The sequence below is a fragment of the Myiozetetes cayanensis genome, unplaced genomic scaffold, assembly GCF_022539395.1.
Source record: "Myiozetetes cayanensis isolate MyiCay16 unplaced genomic scaffold, myiCay2020 scf1, whole genome shotgun sequence".
NCBI lineage: Eukaryota > Metazoa > Chordata > Aves > Passeriformes > Tyrannidae > Myiozetetes > Myiozetetes cayanensis.
The window spans coordinates 117,899,928-117,914,518 of NW_026086604.1; the positions used below are offsets into that span (position 1 = coordinate 117,899,928).

Below are 14,591 nucleotides of genomic sequence, written 5' to 3' on the forward strand. Positions count from 1 at the left end.
GAGAAGGAAAGGTAGAAAACCTAATGCCTGCAGGACAAATACGGCCCACAGCTTGTTTTCACAGTGCCCAAACCCATGTGATGTTTTTCCAGCAATTAATTCAAGTAGACCAAGTGGTCTAAGGACAACTTCTGCCTTCAATAGGAGAAAGACTTCCCACTCATGGAGCAGGTGCTGCCTAAATGACCAGAATGCACAGATTTTGTATTCCAAGCCTATGGGAAAACAATGGACTGAGATGAAACTGATTTGTGTTAAATGAGGCTTATTCCAAGTTCACTTAAATAGACCTACTTCAGGCCAGTCTTAAAACAGAACAAGTGTAACAAGTGTCAATTCATATAATCACTCCCTTAGCTAAACCAGTTGAAACCTACACATTATGTATGGATGAATTTAAAATACTGCATAATAAAAATACTACATAATAAACATCTATCCCATGGCTGGTGGGATCAGACAACCACCAAGAGATTCTGTCCAGCTCTCCTGTTTTGTAGAAACACAGCGATGTCGAAGGGGCCATGGCAACTCAATGAATGGCCCAGATGAAGAGGAGCAGAAGGTACCAGTCACAGCACATCCTCTGCAGCTGGAAGCCCACAGAGGGAAGTCCCATTGCAGGTATCCAGCCTACTCTGTCACTGCCAGTAAATCATTTGTAGCACTGATACAACTGGGTCACTACTGCAACCAGAGATGTAAACAACCATTACTGAGGCCTCATTCCACCTTACAGGTGAGTTTGAAATCCTGCACCACTTTATACAAAGGCAAGTGCCTTACATACTCAGAAAGCACTATATAAGGATAGCACTGTCCTTGACAGGGTTTGTATTATTGTTCCAGCAGGAGAACAGGAACAAGAATGGTTGTCATCAAGCCTAAAAACAACACAGCTTTTGCAACTGTAAAAGCTAGCCACTGACTGACTGCTGAAATCCAGAATTTCATTTACATTAAAGACAGAATAAAGCTATTCAAGGTTTGAAAGTTATCTAGTTTATGGAGATCTTATGGAGAAAAGACAGTTCTCATTAGAATTAAGTTTTGCTAGAAATCCAGTGAAGGATAATCATATGCACCAGACACAATTATGATTTTTCCACACTGCCAGCAGACCTGTATTTCAGATGTCTAGGACAAGTCAATTACTACCCAAGGTTTGAATGACAGGACCTCTAGTGATCCTCAGGCGGTAAAAATAATTCTGTAGTGTCAACTAATGTTTGTTGCAGTGTTGTTCAGATGCTGTAAATCCCAAAGCCTTATGTTTCCAAACAAACCTACTACTGTAAGAGAAGATATTTAATAGTGAAAAACTCTCCTTGGAAAAAAAGATCTGTGGCTCTGGAAATCCTGGAGAAAATGGAAGAATCATTTTTGAAAGAAAATCACTGCTTATGAACATATGCTACAGTTTACTGTTTTTCCAACCTGAGTGAAGCCTAAGATTGCCTTTATGTTTTCTTAAAGGTAATCCATGCTACTCCAAATAATCTTTACAGTTATTTTGCATCAGTTACAAGGTTTGATGAAAGTATTGATGGGTAGTTTTCCTGAGAAAATCAAACTGCTTTCTTTGTAAGGTGGTCTGTACTATTAACACCAACTTCCCAGGGTTTTGCATTAAATGCCTGTGATTCAGCTGTGGAAAGCTCACAAAAAAAGACCTCAGCTGGATCTTGCATCCCTACTCTAAGATTTAGCCTTCAACTACACACCCAGCGTAGACATCCTTCTTCTGGCCAGCAGGTCAAACAGATCTTCCTTCCAAATGTACATGTGGTGACGGTAAAATAGCAACCAGAAAGCTTCCTTGCAGATGTGCAGATTAGGAAGGCCTTGTTTCTGCACAAGTATTTATGTGCATCAAACAGTTCTTCATAAAATCCCCAAAATAATATTTTGGCCATAAATCCTCTTTGAGGATTACTGCCCAAACTCAGCTGGGTGGTCTGGCAGGTGGAAGGACTGTTTAAGCCAGGCACTTGGCTGCCTTCCTAACCATCTTCACAGGAACCCCTACCTTTGTCTACCCGGAGAGGGCAAGACAAGGGGCTTTACCTCATCTGGAGTAAGGGATGTGCCTTCCTGTCTCCCCAACAACCCTGCTGATTCAACTCCAAAGAGTCATACCTGCACTCAGTGACCTGAGAGATCTAACGAATGCAACATCATCATAAATCCTTGAGGAGCAGACCGACTGTTGTCACAGGCGTTAAACAGACTCATTATTTCCATGTCTGAGGACACGTGAGGGTATCTTTTGGCTGTGCCATGAGAGACAAGGCTATTAGATTCAGTTGTTCTCAGGGCAAGCATGACCACAATGACACTACACGCCAATGTGACTATTTATACACACGAGTGCCTGGCACGTCATAGGCTCTGGCATTATCAGCATGTCCTTCAGGGCCTGAGACTTGTAGATATCTCCTTCTTTCTGTAGCCACTCCCCAACATCGCCATTACCACCTCATCTTTTCATATCTCATTAGGAGAAATTCATTTCTTCTGGGAAAAGGCACACTGCTCTTGGGAAAACAAAGCCTTCCCCTCTGGAAAGACAACTGAAGAGCTCATTAAAACAGAAGCTAAAGTTATGACTAATTTAAAACCATATATCACCATTACACAATTAAAATGATGAGACTATTAGAAGGCACAAACTTATAACCGGGTGACTGTTGCTGTACACAAGAAGAAAGATAGGTGAGCAGTTAGGGCTTCCCTGAGGGAAAGGAGGGGCAGGAACTTGAAGGATGTGTTGGCAGCACAGAAACAGAAGTCAGGGTAAATTACTCATTGTCAGCTCCACAGTAAAACAGATGCTTTGCTACTGGAACATCCGTTTTGCTTTGAAGAGTAGTTTTACCTGTAAGTGAGTGCATCTTCCTCGATATCTCTGGTAGAGAAGAAAGGGAAAGGAAGAAGTAATTTTCTTAAGCCACAAATCCTTTCAGTATGAAGAAACAGGAATTTCTTCATACCACAAAAAAGCAGGCATGGAAAATAAATGGCACTCTCTTTATGCACAAGACTTGCTGGAGAGAAGATCCACATCAAAATCATTGTTGGTTTATTTATTCTCAAACAAATGGAACTCATTGGTATGCATCCTGCTTATCAGCTCTGTGGCAAGCTGTAATGTCAGTCATGTAAAGAAGATGGAGCAAAGAGAAACTCTCTTCAAACCAATCATGTACTTCCTTTTGGGCCAGGCCCACAGGGTCACACTGAGTTGCAAATGTTTTTTGTAAGCTTCATGTCTATTGGGAAACTCATCTGCCATACTGGGAGACAGTTTGAAATAAGTCATGCTGAGGTGCCAGTTGGACAACATGCAGTGCCCACGTACTAAGGACACCCTGAGCACGGCATCTACCCAAAGACATACCCTGTTCAACTGTAGACTTTCAGCAAAATAGAAGAAAACCAGCAAGAATGTAGTGCGTATGCTATTTATGTGACTGTCCTCTAAGTACTGAAAGATATTCACAGAATATTCAGAGTTGGAAGGGACCCACAAAGATCATTGAGTCCAACTCCTAAGTGAATGGCCCGCATGGCAATTGAACTCACAACATTGCAAGTGCAGGATCAGCACAAGGCTGGCAGACAGTGTGGGCTATTGATTCCTTTAGACCCCACTCTGTGAAGAACATGTCCAACACAGTCAGAAAAAAACTGATTTCTAAAACCAGGAGCCCTGAGGACATTTAAGGATTCTCTGAAGATATATCACTAAGTAGACCTCGAGAAGAAAGATACTATTTTGAAGTTTTCCAAGTTGAAAGAGGATCCCTGGAGAAATACTGTGAGAAATGCAGGATCATTTATAGCTGTATCATGGAATTATGTTTCACGAAAACTACCACTGTTCGCCCTGGTCTGCAGAAATCTGGGCAAGTAGGATTCAGATTCAGCTAGACGTGAATGTTCTGTGTCTTCGTGGATGCTCACAAGGTGTCCTACTTACTCTTCAGTTGCTGCCCAAGAAAAGGGGGATCAACTCTAGGTCATGTGTCAGGGTGCCAGCCTCATACAGGTGTCTTGGATCCCTCTGGATGGTCACCTTGAAAGGCACCAGTCACCCACATCCAGGCAACTGATCCGTGCCCAAGCTGCTGGACGCTGCACAGGCAGTGCTTTGGTGCTACGTGCAGTGGGGAAGGATTGCTCAGGAGACCCTGCTCCATCTGCAACATCTCCCACCAGGAGGGTTGGTCTCTGCCAGGGCTGTTGCAACTGGTTTCAGCTCCAGGCTGTCTTTGCAGTCTCTCTGCTTGTTCTTTCCCTCCCACAAACGCTTGATTTTAAGAGCACAGAGAGCTGCTGACCAAGTGTGTGACTCAGTGAGAGCTTCTGCCAACGAGGATATCACGATGGCAGGCTGCTTTGTGTGAGTGGAGCGACCACTCCAGCAGCCACCAATGAAGTGACATGATAAGCTTTTCATTTTTGCTTCCTTGTTCTTTAATATCTATATACAAAACATGAACATTTTGTAAACACATTAATCAAGGATTCCCTTGGGTTTGTTTTTTTTCCTCTAAGCTGGGGAAGAAGAATGCTTATGGAAGTTGTTTTCATTCTTAAGTTCTGTGTAGAGATTTAGCAAGCAATGCTACAAAGATCCAAAGCCAAACACTACACACCAAACTTGTGTATGTAGTCGCGTAGCATGATTTGCTTTTCTATTCCAAGAATTACCTTTCCAAGAAGCCAGGAAGTTCCTGTAGGACACACAGCTGTACACTTCCCCTTGTATTTTTAGTATCAGAAGAACAAAAAAGTCGCTGAGGTTTTGGTTTTGGGGTTTTTTTAGATAATAAAAATATCCAAGAAGTTTAATAATAAGAAAAAAAATCACAATATCCTAAATTAACGAGATCTCTTTTACTTGTATGTTTACAAAAGCCAAAATCTTATGCATATTGCATATCATACACATGGAAATAAGATCCCTGTGACACATTGCAGAGATATGACACACCAAAGCTGTCACCTGTCTTATCCTACCTCCAGGAAGCAAGAAACACCCCCAGCAGTCCATCCTGCTGAGTAAATGTTTGCTTTGTGATTATAGTGTTTATTATAGTGGGGGGTTTGTTCTTTTATTTTCGTTTGGATTTTTGTTTGCTTTTTTTTTTTTTAAATCAGCCTACCAGAGAAGTGTTTCCTTCTTTCACATGGTGAAATTACAAAATTGCGTAATAAAAGCAGAGAAGGTTGCAGTAGCCTGAAATGATGACAATTTGTAAAAGTACTGAGCAAAAAGTGACTAAAATGAGGCTACAAGACTGATTCAACCCTTTACAGTCAGAAAGGCCCTACCTTCTGAATTGATACTCTTGACACTATCTCTCACTCCACAGCATCAGAAGACCAGGAGATGGGTGGCCAGGGGGAAACACCACATTGAAGCAAGCACATTTTGTACCAGCAGGCTTAGCCCCGTGGGCCAAAGGCAATGCTGCTCTATGGCAGGGACAAATAAGCCACCAGGGGAAGGAGGGAAGTACGAAGGAAAGGTGCTCTAGGGTTCCTTAGCTAGAAACAGGATACAGGAACATTTAAACTGATGACTGACACAACATTTTTCTGGGTGGAAAAAGCTATTCTGTAAGAGCTCCACATGCAGGAGCAGCAGCATGAACTCTAAAATTTTGGGTAGCACAGCCTTCAGCCTTATCATGTTCTGGTCCTCATCTGCTCAATGCTACCAAGAGGTCACATCACATGTTTACCAACTGCTGGCTTGATTTAATGCTCCACTTCCTCTTATGTCTGAGAATGACACGGTTTGACCCAAATCCTCAGTAGTTTTTGCACTTTATGGCACTGTGCTCGGGAAAGGAAGTCCCAGGACATTTGGAGCTGGTGGCACAGCAGGGCACCACTGACCTGGACGCTGCATCTACGCTAAAAACATCACATCCCTGTGGGCATGCAATGATCACAGAATTAGCTTAAGCAGGCACACCAAGGCTGGTTAGTGACACTGCCTGAGAGCAGCTGTTCTTCAGGACTTAATGTGGAAAAGCACAGCTGAAAACAAATTCTAAGTGTATGAAGAGATGAGAGAGAAGGGTCTCGATGAGTAAAGGTAATGTTTACGCAGGTCTGCCTGCCAGGCAGGGAACGAGGGAAAACCAGAAAAATGAAAGTCTGCTGAGACAGGATCTAGGTAGTATTTCATGAAACACAGTAACACTGTGAAGTGATGCTATTCCAGCTTTCTACTAAACTATCCCTGTTTGTACCACAAACATCCCCTATTAATTGTATAATTAATAAATAAATAAATGAACCACATGGTTCAAATAAATTACTATCTTATTCAAATATAAAAACTACTGCAGCAGCTTGTATCACAAACAGCTAATTTTGGAAAAGCACATCTGCAAGCTGGCAACTTATGTTTTGCAATGGTAAATGAGCACAAATCTTTACATTTTAGTAGTAGTATTTTCAGAACATTTTTCTCCTTTTTCAAAAAATACTGAAATATAATTATTTTCCAAATAAAATTTAAAATAATAATGACAATAACAATCTATAATAAAGCTAATACTTAAAACTATTTATATGAATACAAGCACAGTGTACCAACGCAAGATTTTTAAATTTAAATTCATTAGAAGGTAAATACTCCTTATATTCAACAAAAAATATATATGGTAAACAAGAGACACTTGGATTTCAAGTCAAGTATCATAAAGAATACCTTAGGCTAAGTCAGTCGTAATTATTATTGCCATCTTCTACACACAGAAAACACTGGCATTTCCACTTTTCTAAAGGAAGTCCAGTTTTCAGGAAAGCCCTGCCTTGCCTTACTTTCAGTTTCAGTTGTCCCTAGAACAAATAGGAAGACCTTTCCCTTCACTTGAGCTATTTCTGTCAATGTGAGAAGCAGAGCGGGCAATGAAACCTCCAGCCACTGCTTCCCTTGGGCAATGGGTGGCGTGGAGGCCCCAAACACACCCGAGCGGGTCAGACCCTGATCCTCCATGGCCTGGCTCCACACCTCCCTCTGCCTTTATCCCTTCGACACTGCTAGCAGAACTAGGCAATATTTGCTTAGAATTGCCACATCCTTGAAGGGCTGTGAGAACCCCCAGCCTGCTGTGCTGCCCCGACGGCGACTGCCTGTCTCCAGGGGGGTGATCCCAGCGAGTGCGTATGAGACAAACAGCAAACACAGGCGCCTCAAGGAAAAGCACAGGCAGCTGCCCCTGTGCCTCTGTGCCCAACTCCAGAACGTGTCCCATGGCAAACCCAGCAACTCTCACTCACTGGAACTCCCTCTGCTTCATGAATCGGTTAGTTTTAATTGCACGCTCTGTTTCCAAACGCTGTCTTCGTGCGCGCCCAAAAATTCTCGCGCTGCTTAATTTAGATTAACACAGAATTTAAAAACAATAATAAGGCAGTCTCCTGACTAACAAAATAGGACAAAGAATACGAATGCATTTAATACAAAAGAACTCGTTATATATATGTCGTTATATATTTGTATATTAGTATACAAAATAGTAAGCATGAGGTGTATACACAATAAAAACAACACACACACATATATATATATACATATATATACACACGAGGAGCTTTTGCACATCCTTGTAAAAGTCACGGTTGCCAAAGGCGATGGATTTGCCACAGCGAAACAAAAAGCGGCGGTTTAAAACAAGATCAGTAATTACTTAAACCCAATTTTCCCCATGCCCGGCGTTAGTCACCGCTCAGAGTAGGCATTTACACGGCCGCAAACAGCGGCGGAGCCCTCTATCAAAGAGCAGGGGAACAAACAGACTCCAAAGGGCCGGGCGGAGCCGAGCGCCGCCGCGGGCACCGCGGCGACAGGGCTCGCACCGGGGCTCCCCGAGCCGCTGCCTGGACCGCGGCCGATGTTACCGAGCCCAGGCAGCGCCCCACCGTCACCCGAACCGGCGGAGAGCGGCCCTACCCTACACCATCGCCGCGGCTGCACACAGACCCACACACATACACAGAGAGCCCCAGCGATCCCGCACCGCCCCGGTGACCCCCGGCTGTCCGGAGGGGCTGACACCGCCCGGCCCCGCGGCCGCCCCGCTCACCCTCGGCTCCCGCCGCCGCTCCCGCCGCCGCACGCAGAGCGGGAGCAGCCCGCGCGTCACCGCAGGCGGGCGGGGCCGCGATCCCCCGCCCCGCCCGCAGCCCGGACACTCGGGGACGCACAGAATGGCTTTCCCCAAACAGAGGGTTTGTTCGTCGCAAAAGCTCGAGAGGGGTGTGTGTGGGGGGGAAGGGGTGCTGAGGCCTGGGGCCCCACTGATGGAACAGGGCGTGGTGATTCCCTGTGATCTGCATCCTGATCAGATCTGCATCCTGTGATCAAGTCACCTCGACTGAGCTGGACTCTGATGTTTACATCTTGTAACGCCTCAGTTGAAGGCACCCGATGCGCTTGATGAGGTTGCACCCTAATCACGCACCTTACTCAGAATGAAGAAAGTACAGGTTTTACTGGGGTTTTTTAGAAGCCTTTTGGTTCAGAAGGGGGAAAAAAAAATATTATCCCTGGAGGTGTTCAAGAAATGACTGGATGTGGCAGTTAATGCCATGTTGACAACGTGGTGATGGGGCAAAGGTTGAACGTGATGATCCTGGAGGATCTTTTCCAACCTAAATGACTCTGTGATTCCATGATTGATAAGTCAATTAATTTTTTTTTAAGAGTAAGTAAAATCTGCCATAAAGGTTTATTTTCAGCTGCACTTGATTTCTCAGGAAATCAAGACACTAGTAATTTTATTTCCTTAGTGGCTAGATGCTAAAGATCTCAGAGGGATTTGAAATACACAATTAACATCATATGCCAATGTTTAGAGATCTTTTTCATAATAGTATGGTGATTTTATGCCACAACTCTGGAGCCTTGGATTCCTGGGTTTTGGCATCTGGCTTATGAAAAGGAGCTTAGCAAGCTGAGGGAAATCATTTATCTGCGAGAATGCTTGTCTCTTGATGTTGAGGCTCTTTCTTTGTGCTGAAATTGTTTTAAGAGGAATAAATGAAAGCACCTTGGGAAATAGGCACTAATGAGAGTGGAAAGAAAGGAGTTAATTTTCTGCTACAACAAGAAGTGGTGTTTCTGCTTCTGAAGAGCTTGAGTAATCTTTACTTATCTATGTACAGATAAAAACCAGCAACTTCTCCTATTTTAAAAAAGAAATAATTTTAATACCGTAATACATATTTACTTTATTTCTAAATACTGAAACTCCATAATCTTTTCATTTATTCGTCTTTTTCTGTAAACTGTTGGGTTACTTTTTCCCATGAGATATCAAAATATGAAGCAAGTTCTAAGATAAAAAAATCTCAAAGAAAATAATTATTAATTAGCCTTGAGTACCCCAAAGCTTTCATTTGATAGAAGTCCTTAAGCAAAACTCTACAGACACAGGTAGAGGTCAAAATTAATAACTGCTGAATCACAGTAACAGAGTACAGAGAATTACAGGGGGTATTACATGAGGTGGCTACATCAGGCTTTTCCACAAAATATTTGCCACTTTTTGTAATGGTTTACCATCACTGGCAATGGAAACCCCATGTGGGTGTGGGCAGGGCTCTGAGTGGCACTTGTCCTGTAGTGGCAAATTTTGTGGTAGGATGGTGAAAGCACCAAGACTGAACTTCACCTTTTTTTTGCTATTACTGTCAGATGCTGTGCTGAGCAGTGGCTCTGAGTAACCACCCTGTCCAAGAAGTTCTTCACAGGGAAAGAGCAGCGTAGGAAAAGGCCAAAATGAAAGGAAAGAATGAGGCTAACTGGTAATTAAATCTCTCTCTGTGGATTGCCAGTATAAACTCATTTTCAGAAATCAACTTTTTCTTTTATTTTAGCATTAAAAAAAATCATCAGCAAGATTTGTAAATCTTGCTTATCTCTGCATAAAAGTGAAATAGTTCTACCTCTAAGCCACACAATTTTGCCAACAAAAGAAAATCATAATTAGATATAGTTAAATTTAGCAAAGAGAGGCTATGCAAGCAAGCATTCTTAATGAATAAATCTAAAGAACAATTATGACAGGGAACAATTTTTTTTAAAGGTCTCTTCAAACTTAAAGACTGCTTATTTGTAGGATTTCAATCCTTATTTCCTTTTCCAGACTGTTTTTGTCCTATCTCACTTCAGTGCCATACTGAATCACCACTTTTCATAACGATGTGGTGTTCAGATATATTCCAGCAAAGAATGGAAACTGAAAGACATCAGACTAAGATGACTGTGGCAAGCAGGAGAATGAACATGTGAATGATGCTTCCTACAGAACTTTTCTTGCTTCCTATTTTTATAGGAAGGCTTGCATCAGAAGGATCAGATGCCAGTCATCATAATATCTACCTTTTGTGGAAGATCTGTCCAAGGTGTCCTTGATGAACTTCCTCAAAGGGGTGGGTTTCTCTTTCTATAGCTTAGTTTGGTCAACATATCAGGTCTTGCTACCAGAGAACTGGTGTTGCCAATTTAGTTCTGTTGACAGATGAGAATTTGCATAAAGGAAATTCCTGTGTATTTTCTGTTAAGTTCTCATGCTACTTTTGTCCAGGTTTTTTGTGCCAGTAGCATTGTGTCCAAGCTTGATGTCCAAGAATGCATTGGCTTCAAGGTTTTTTGTGAGCATTTCTCAGGGTGCAGCTGTGGTGCTGGTATGAGTGATACAGCCTGCTCCTGGCCCTGGCTGACCTGCTGGTCTGGGGGGACTTCCTCCTCTATGCCAAGAACTTCTCTCTCCATGTTGTGATAAACTAATTGTGCTTCAGGGAGTTATTGAATCTATATAAAGTATTTTCTCCATGTTTCAGCCCCAAAAAAGGGGAACTTCATTCCACAACAGCTTCCTCTTGAAATTTCTACTGAAACAAGGTTTTATTCTGCTATCTTTACTCAGTTTGATTTATTTCAGATTAAACTTACCACAGTTATGGCCATCCATTTATTCATAAGGGTAAACTTAAATGTACCTTCATCTACAATAACATTTTGTTTCAGATGACGTATGTATTGTTTGAAGCAAATCTCTGGTTGCCCTTCCTTCCTGCTCTTTGATTCATTTTGTAGAGCAGCCCCAGAAGACCCATAAGGAATGCTTCACCTGAAACATAACAAAAAGCTGCACTCCAATCACTGATGAAGCCAAAGTGGAACAAACCTTCCAGAGCATGCAGAGGGTGAAGGTCACATCCTCCACAGAAGCTCGTTTGCACTGCAGAGTTTTTCCTGTCGGCATCATGCTGCTTGCTAATATAGACCTATCTTAAGTCAGAGAGTGACTGATTTTGTTATCTCAAATATTTCATTAGATATGAATAACTTTCTGCATCCAGAAAATGCTACAGGACTCTCTGGGTCTGGACTGCTTGATCAAATAATGAACAATTCCAGATAAAAAGGAAGATTCTTAAATTTGCAAGGTAGACTGCTTTGAACTAGAGAACTAGAGTTAAAGAACAAAGACACATGGCATACTATGGACACAAAATTTAAAAAAATATTTTTAAGACTTTCCTATAATTCCCTTCCTGTGGGGAAATTATGCATTAGCATTAGGCTGCAGTGGGATTTTAGGTGTTACTCTCAGGAAGCATCAATAAAGAGTGCAGAGTTGTGTCAATGACTGCAGTTTTGAAAAACTCTCAGTAAAGATGCTTGATGCTTTCATCTTGTGTAAAGTGTAAGGATTAAAAAAACAGTGAGAAGAAGAAAAGAAGGAACTCAGCAAATATTTCCCCTTAGTGGTTTGTGTTCTGTGGTGGAAAATAAGTCGTTCTTCAGCTGTGATGTCCCATTGTGTTTGGCAAGTAGTGATTTCTCTGTAGCTTATTTGTAATAAAGCATGAAATCAACACATTTGCCGACGTCCTGCTAATAATTTTATGCTAATTATGCTAAACATTTTCCAAGTATGTATGGTGATAAATATTCCTACCTGTGAATAGGGTGTTCCCTCATGCAGTTTGGGCAGATGTTCTGATATCTAAAATTGCTCAAGGAATTAAACTCTTAGCTTTGGCTTCTCCATTTATGTGAGCATGGCTAAGGCAGGACTTTGGTTAGAACAGGCAAGTTGACAGGACACTGGACATTTCAGTGCCATGACTGCAGTAGCTTGAAACTTGATTTTGCAAGTGCTGTGCTCTCATATTCAGTAGTATCTGCTAAGTTTGCAGTCTCAAAGGTGCCTGGCTTAGAAGCACAAAGTCTGCCCAAGCAAAAGTGGGTCAGACTGTGGGAGAGAGAGGATTATTTGGATTTGCATGTAAGACGAAAAAGGACTGGGTTTTTTGTTTCGTTTTTTTTCGTTTTTACTCGTAAGTGATTCCAGTTTTCTGTCATATATCTGATGTGAAGACATGGTAAAATGAAAGGCCTCAATGTTTCTAGTATGAAGAATAAAATTATGAGAAGAAAAGAATTATTAAAGAAATCCGTATGCCATCTTTTGAACTTGAGTGGAAGCCAAATGCCGTATTAAAAACTGAAAACCATCAGAAAGAGCTATGATTCATTGCCGCTCACTTGGTGTTGCATGGAGTTGTCTAGCCAGGACTTGCATGATATGCTGCAGTAAAAATAAGCAAGGATGAAAGAAAAAGAAATATTTTAAAGGGACTCCTCTTTTACACATTTGATAGAAGCAAAGGAATACAGACTTTCATTTCCTTTCCTGTCTAACTTTGATTCTTACAAGGTTTTTATTGTTTCCTCCCTTTATTTCTAGGCAATTTTTATTATGTTTAATTTTGTTTCTCTGAGTCAGGTTTAATAAAATAACATAGACTTACTGTGTTTATTTTCATGAATCCTCCAGACTGACAAATTGAAATCAACATCCAAAGCAAAAGCTAGAGTAACAAAATATACAGCCCTCAAATTTGGCTTGATATTTGTGACTATTTCAGAGAAGGTAAAAATAGCATAAAGCAGTGGTTGACTGGAAGAGCCTCAGATGCTGGTTTTGCATCTGCAGTTTCTTACTGGTTGTATACTGGTTTCTTGTAGAATATGAGACCAGAACAATCTTCTTGAAGGGGATTCCAGATGATCGTTTTCCAGTTTCCCTTCCTATTAGTGCCCCTTTTTACTGGGATGCAAGGCACAGAGGCCAAGGAGCTGGCTGCCCTATTTTCCCTGTTTATATACTGGTTACTTAGATGTTTGTAGTCAAGGTAGATACAAACATCTCCTTTAGACAATTCAGATTGCCTAGGGTTTAATTTGTCCTCTGGAACACCTGTGCCTCCAGGGTCTAGGGCAGCAGCTGAGGGCAATTCTGCACCTCAAGTGGGAGGTGTCTGGGTCAGACTGGCTATAAAATGGTAGTTTTTAATTTCGGCTTGCAGAGACTTGGTCATGAGCTGGCATTTGGTATTTAGTTAGCACAGAAAATGTGCATGTCATAGAAAAGGCAGTGCCTATGTGGACTACTGTGTACTGCCCCCATTATCCTGATACATTCAGAAAAAGAAGAGGCTTGTGATATTCTCAGTCCAAGTACTCTCAGTTAGTACAAACCTTTCTGGTTTTAATTTTGATGAAAGAAACCTGTAATAAACTCTCATGAACCATTTATTCCACGTTTCGAAAAAATAAAATGAAATTTAAAAACTTAGCCATTCTTTATAAACATTAGAGGGAGCCCTGCTTTAAGCAGGTTGTACATGTGTGTTTCCAAATGATCATCTGTTTCCTTAGGCAGATTACCCTACAGTGCTCACCACACTCTTGAAGTCTTGGAAACTTGCCTCTTCTGCTCATGGTACTCCAAGACTGAGGGGCAGATGGGTCTCACTCAGTGCAGTTGACTTCTAGACAGTGTCTGTGCAATGACCTGCTAAGGTAACTTTTTGTTCCCCTCAGACAGAAGGAAGTTGAAGTTACCAGCAGTGGGGACCAGGGATGACAATAAAGAAGCTGGGAGGAATTAGTCATTTTGAAAGGCTTTTGGATTGATAGGTTTTTTCCTGAGATGAGCACAGATGGAAGGGGTCAAGTTGGTGGTGAATATTTTAGGAGAAGTTGCAGCCAGGTGGCTACCCATGGAGTCAGAGGATCAAGAAAGTGAGATGCATTTAGGAGAAGCAGGTTTTGAAACACCAATATTTACAGGGTCTGGCATTAATAGAGGTGGTTGGGTTGCTGGGGAAGGGACCCCTTTTCCTATGAGCTGGAGAGCTTGTTCTGGTCACACACTGAACAAACATTTCCCATTGGTACTTTGACAGCAAAGGCTCAGGGCTTATGCCTCTGCCAAAGATATGGCAGCTGAACAACTTATTGTGCATCAGCCAAGTTTCAGTGACTCTGCTGTTGGTTCATGGAAATGCCACAGCATACAATCTCCTTTAGCAGGCAGCAAGAAAAATTTGAGCTAAAGCCTGTCACCTTGCTTAACCAGTGCTCTGACATGGTGTCTGGGGATGGATCTCTCACGCCAAGGAACAATGGGAGCTTGCTCCCGTGGTAGATTTCTCCTGCCATTACCACCCCTTGGCCCTATGGCCTGGTTACATCCAGGGTTTGT

General features: G+C 42.1%; 1 protein-coding gene across 1 annotated transcript in view; it reads right to left on the bottom strand.

Annotated features, from left to right (window-relative positions):
* SNX10 (sorting nexin 10) overlaps positions 1 to 8,185 on the bottom strand; it is a 35,298-nt gene extending 27,113 nt beyond the window's left edge. The window contains exon 1 of the mRNA XM_050310633.1: positions 8,112 to 8,185. The gene's annotated coding sequence lies outside the window, so the exon portion shown is untranslated. The remainder of the gene's footprint in view (positions 1 to 8,111) is intronic.
* Positions 8,186 to 14,591: the final 6,406 nt, after the last annotated feature.